Source organism: Rhinolophus hipposideros (genome assembly GCF_964194185.1).
Source record: "Rhinolophus hipposideros genome assembly, chromosome: 16".
Lineage (NCBI taxonomy): Eukaryota > Metazoa > Chordata > Mammalia > Chiroptera > Rhinolophidae > Rhinolophus > Rhinolophus hipposideros.
Genome location: NC_138062.1, coordinates 50906206 through 50912315, shown reverse-complemented (window position 1 = coordinate 50912315; position 6110 = coordinate 50906206).

The following is a 6110-nucleotide window of genomic DNA, read 5'->3' as shown; positions in this document are numbered from 1 at the left end:
GCAGATCATGGTTCACTGGGCCGCTGACTTCAAGCTGGGTCTTTTGGAAGGAAATTGAAGGAAATGCCCTGTCATACAGGGTGTCATGAGGGGTCTCTGGTCCCACTCCCCACATAACATGGTGAGGCCAAAAAGGAACACCCACGGAGCCATAGATAGGGGGGTCATACCACTATAGTCTCACTGGCAGCTGGGTTGGAGACACAGGAAGCAGGAGCCACACGCTCCGCAACCCGCTATCTGCTTCTCTGCCAACCCACCTCACTTGCTAACTGCAGCCTGCCTCTCTGCAATCCACAACCCGCAATTCACACTTGCTCCCTCAGCCCTGGGAGTTATATTAGTGGCCAAAGGCCATCTGGTTACAGCTGACGGCCATCTACTACCCAAGCCAGCCTCTTTCCACGTGAGGCCGAGAGCCTGAAAGCTGCTCTCTGGGACTCTGTCCCCACATGCCCTAGGTCAAATTCTACACGTAAATGTGCATTTTACACCATTTTGTATTGCACTATTCAAAAATACCTGCAATGCGGCCACATGACAGTAATCAAGCTGTAAAGATTACAGGAGCACAAAAGAGTCACCCCAGCACACACTGATCCTGCCCTGCTGGCCTGGAGCTTCCATGCCACAGAGGGGGACGCTGAGGTTTGGAAGCTTCCTGACCTGCCCCAGGCCCCCAGTTAGGAGAGACTGGGAGAGCCAGGGCTGTGAGCCTAAAGGCAGTGTTGGTGGGACTGCTTGTCGGTACAGTTGCTCAAAACAGCAGTTTTCTGGAATCTATTAATGTTAAAAATGTACGCTTTCCTTCATCAATTCCCTCTTCTAGGAATTTTTCTACAGATACATGGATATGAGTGCAAAATGATGCATTTCTTGCCACATTTTGTACAAACTGAAAGCAAACATCTGTCAGGCGGGGACTGTTTAAATCAGTGGTTGCCCAGCCACACCGTGGAATACTATAAAACTGTTAGAAAGAGTAATGGGGCTTTTCTCTACATTAGTGTTCAAGTGGGGTGGGTGGGTGGACTGACCAGTGGCTCAGGCCGCTGGAGTGCCATGCTCCGAAAGCCGCAGGCCGCTGTTTCCATTCCCACGTGGCCGGCTGCCGTGAGCAGCATTTGGCGACCGACTGCCTCAGCCGGGGATGGGGTGCGCGAGGCTCAGAATACCAGAACGGGTCAGGGAGCCGTGTCCTACACCACTAGGCTGAGAAACAACGGCTGGAACCAGCATGGGGAAGGAGGCGTGGAAAGAGTAGGGAGCGCAACACTCTACGTACATTTTTTGAATTGGGGGGAGGGACTTTGATCCAGATATATAATCTGGAAGAAAACACAGGTCACAGCTGTGGCCTCTGGGGAGGGAACCAGGGATTTGGGGGTTGGCGGGAGGCTGTTTCTTGTTTCCCTTTGGACAGTTTGTATTTTTAAAATCCCTAACTGTCTGGTGTAAGAGCCAGAGTCCTTGAAACTGATTACTCCCCTCAGCCGGTCCTGCTCATTATCCTCCCACTAACCGGACGCCTGGAGGTGGGTGATCAGGGCTTTCAGTGAGAAGGGATGCACCAGGAAGGAGAGGTGAAGGCCACAGCACACAGAAGGGTTGGGATGAGGTGAGAGGTTCAGCGTTGTGTCCCACACTGGCCACCAGGGGTCGCTGTGTCCCACAGATCTTGCAAAGAGAGAAGTCTGAAGTCCTGGAGACCTACCTCTTCTGAGCTGGGGCCCCTGGGATGTAAGAACCCCCTCACTGTGTGGTTGTAGGGTCCAAAGGCTGATCCACATAAAGGACTGGTGTCATGCAGGATGGCATGCAGGGTCTCTAGTCCCGCTCCCCGCAAAAGAACGCAGGACATAGTGAGGCCAAAAGGAACACCCACAGAGCCATAGACAGGGGGGTCATACCGCTATAGTCTCGCTGGCGGCTGGGCTGGAGACTCAGGAAGCAGGAGCCACACGATCCACAATCGCCGTCCACTTGTCTCTGCGAAACAACCTCACTTGCTAGCTGCCATCCGCCTCTCTGCAATCGCCATCCACACTCCGCCTCCTGCTAGGTTAAGCCACCACAGTTATATCAGTGGCCAATGGCTCACTGGTAACAGCTGACGGCCAACTAGTCACAGCTGACGGCCATCTACTACCCGAGCCAGCACCTTTCCACGTGAGCCGGAGGGCCTGGAAACTAACTGCTCTCTGGGGCTCTGTCCCCACACTCCACCCCTACAGGGTCTGGCCTCACAATCTATGCAACAAGCGTCTTCCGCGAGGGTCCCTGTGCCATATTAGCCTACAGGCACTTACAGACGGAAAGAAACGGTAGTCTTAGGAACCAACAATGGCAAATCCCTTCCATCTGGGAGGATACACGCTAGCTTTTTGTCCTGGGAAAGGAGGGTCGCTGCCACTGGCACCTTTCCCAGTTTATGGTACCAGACTTTATAGCAGTGCTTGGGGTCCCTTGCGTAGTTTCAACATGTAACAGAACAGGGGACCCCATAATAGGCCATAGTGAGAGCACATAGGTTCCCCGCAAAATCATCCCGGTATCGGGACCTCCGTATACTACAGTCACTTGAGGTGGCCACTCAGGCACCACCCCTGGCGTCACTTGCAAATCATGAGTCAAACCGGCCCCCCATGGGGCCACCAGGCCCAACGATCGACAGTGGAGGCTTTTGACCTATCAGGGTCAAGTCCATTGCTGCCGTTCCCCTGCTTTCAAGCATGTGGGTGCTGGCAGCAAAATGTTTCCATTCCTGCCGTAGCCTGACTTTAACAGTCTCACTGGTGGTAACTTGTAATTGAATGGGAGCGGCCGTTCGATGTAGCAGAGCTTCTACTGGTGCGGGCCCTCCCTTCCGTGGTCTCTCATTCAAGATTCTCAAGATGTCCCAGACGCGAGACCCAGGTGCGCATCGCGGGAGGGTGTTTTGACACCCAGAAGCCTTGCTTCAAAAGGCCGTTGTAGCGTTCAATCATGCCAGCTGCTTGTGGGGTATACGGAGCATGAAACAACCATTGCACGTCCATCCTGGCAGCCCAGTGCTGCACTTCTTGCCCCGTAAAATGGGTACCCCTGTCACTTTCAGTGGAGGGTGCATGGAGGGTAAGAGCGACCACTGTGTGCCGCTGATCCGCAGCTGGACACAGCCAAGCAAACATCAACCCCGCAGCAGTGTCCACTGCTGTAAACGTGTGTATCGCATTGCGGGCCTTAGGCAGGGGTCCAATGTAATCCACTTGCCAGCGAGTGAGGGGCACCCTCCCTCGCGTTATCTGCTGTGTCTCCCAGAGGAGCCTCCGCCTTTGGGGACTGTACTGGGCACAAATGACAGTCATAGCAGGCATCTGCTATTTCCTGCCATTTCAAAGGCAGACCCCAGCGTCTGCTCACCTGCCACATGGTTCGGCTTCCGGCGTGCTGCAATTTCCTGTGCAGCCAATGGGCCACATCAGTGGCAGGAGCTCGTTGTAACCATCGGACCCGTGCTAGGGCATCTGCTTCATCATTACCTGGGGACACTAAGGGGGAGTGACCTGTGACATGCATTAGGGTCACCTCCTTTCTCTGCCCTAGGTCCCAGAGGTCCTGCTACATGGTTTGATCCCACAGTGGACGGTGTCCTACCAACCTGTTTTGATGTTTCCATGTAGGGAGCCACAACATTAGGCCCCAAAACACTGCCCAGCTGTCAGTAACTAGGGGCCCAGACTCATGGCTGATTACCATCCACACAGCCCGTAGCTCAGCCCACTGGCTACTCTGGCCCTTCCCAGTATCAAACCAAATGGTGTCTGTTTTGGGCTGCACACAAATAGCCGTCCAAACAGGTGCAGCTCTTCAGCTAGAACCATTGGTAAACCAGGCATCCTCAGGCACTGGGGGCTGTTCTTCTCTGTAGGGCGAGGGCTCCAAGTCCTCCCCTCTAGGCAGAGCGCTTGGCTGGTCTGGGCACAAGCTCCACAGGCCCCAGGACCTGTTGTAGCTCTGTGCTCAAAGGGCTTGAACTAAGGGTGCTACGTTGCTCCAAGTAGGCACCCCACTTGGCGAGGGTGGTGGTCTGTGCCACCCCCGTTTTTGGTCCCTGGGTCCACGTATGGACCCACCCCTGGACAGGATAGGTTGTTTGAACCAACACCCGTGCCGTTCCTGTAATGGCTTCTGTGGCCACTAGGGCTGCGTACACAGAGGCCAGCTGTTTCTCTATTAGAGAGTAGCGGACCTCCGCTCCCTTCCATAATTGGGACCAAAATCCCACTGGCAACCGGAGACGCTCCTGCCGTTGCCAGAGGCCCCGTCCATATCCTTCTTGAGTTACATGAACATCAAGTTCAAACGGGCGGCCGGGGTCCACTACTTGCAGAGCCTGTGTCTGCTGCACTGCCCGTTTCGTGGCAACGAAGGCTTGCTCTATAGCCTCTGTCCAACCCCATGAGGCCCCTTTTTTATCATATTGTACAAGGGCCTTCCTATTTGTGCTAAATGGGATACAAACGCCCGCCATATCCTAGCAGACCCAAATATGTCTGCAGTTGGGAGACCTTGGTCGTCCGAGGAAAGGCTTGTATCTTATCAATAATGGCCTCAGGTATAACCTTTGTCTTACCCGACCACACAACACCCAAAAACTTGACGGATAAGCCAGGGCCTTGGACCTTTTCCTCATTCACCGCCCAGCCACGTGACTTCAGGTGGCGGAGAAGAGAGGGAGCTGCTTGCTCTAAATCAGAAAGAGAATCTGATGTTAATAGAATCTCATCAACATAATGAAACAAGGCCACAGAGGATGGGCGATCCCACTGTGCCAAATCCTGGGCCACGAGCCCGTGGCAGATAGTGGGGCTGTGCAAGTATCCTTGCGGAAGGACTTGAAAAGTCCACTGCCGCCCGTCCCAAGTAAAAGCAAACTGCTCTTGACACTCGGGCGCAATGTCAATGGAGAAAAAAAGCATTGGCCAAGTCCACTACATAGTGATATGTCCCCAGGCTGACAGTCAGACGATCCATCAAATCGTGTATTGAAGGCACTGCAGCGTGCAAGGGTGGTGTCACCTTGTTTAACTCCCTATAGTCCACAGTCATTCGCCAGGTCCCATCTGGCTTCTTGACAGGCCATACTGGGGAGTTAGAGGGACTGTCCATTGGCCTCACAATATGTGCCTTCTCCAATTCCAATATTGTACGACCAATCTCCTCCTGCCCTCCTGGCAGGCGGTACTGTCGCACTGTAACCACGCGCCAGGGCTGTGGCAACACTTGAGGAGGGTGGTGAGCATGCCTGCGTGTCACCGCTTTCACCACCTGGATCCAGAGACGGAACTCTCCACCGACGTCTATAAGCTGAGGCCATGTAGCACGTCCACCCCTAGAATATACTCCGGGGGAGACATAAACCTTGTAGGTACGAGAGGGAAGCCTTCCTATACCCAGTGGTAAGGAAACGGTTTTCACAGTCACAGTCTTTCCCCCGTAGCCATCAATGCAGATTGCTGGTCCGGGGAACAGTTCTAGGTTCCCATAAAGAAGACTGCAGTGTGCGCCAGTGTCAATTAGGGCCAAAACCCTCTGCACATTAGAAGGGGACCAATGTATGGACCGTTCCACGTGGGGCCTCCAGTCCCTGCTTGTCTTCTCTGACTGGGTATCTTGGCCCGACCCCTAATCAAGCTGGAAGGAGTCGGCCTCAAGTGGCCACATGAAGTCCTGGAGGGACACGGGTCACGCTTTCCCAGACTTCTCCTTTAGACTTCTCTGGAATTGCAGTTCCGAACGCAACTGTTTCCAAATTTCCAGTAGGAGTGCATTGGGTTGTCGGTCTATTTTCTTCCCATCGACCCCTGCTGCCACGAGATCACGCCACATCTGTGCGCATGTTACTCTCTGAGGCCCGCGACCTCGCCCCTTTACCTTTGGTTTGGGCTTCCAGGTCTCAACTGCGCGGACCTCCTGTCTTAACTTCCTTTGCCGCCGGCTTTCAACATCCCCTAGGGTGGCCATGGCAGTTGTAACTTCATGGATCCTGCTGCCCCACATAGGGCGTTGAGAATGGACCAAGGATCCAAAAGCACTCGCAGGGGCAGTATCCAAAACCAGATCTCTCC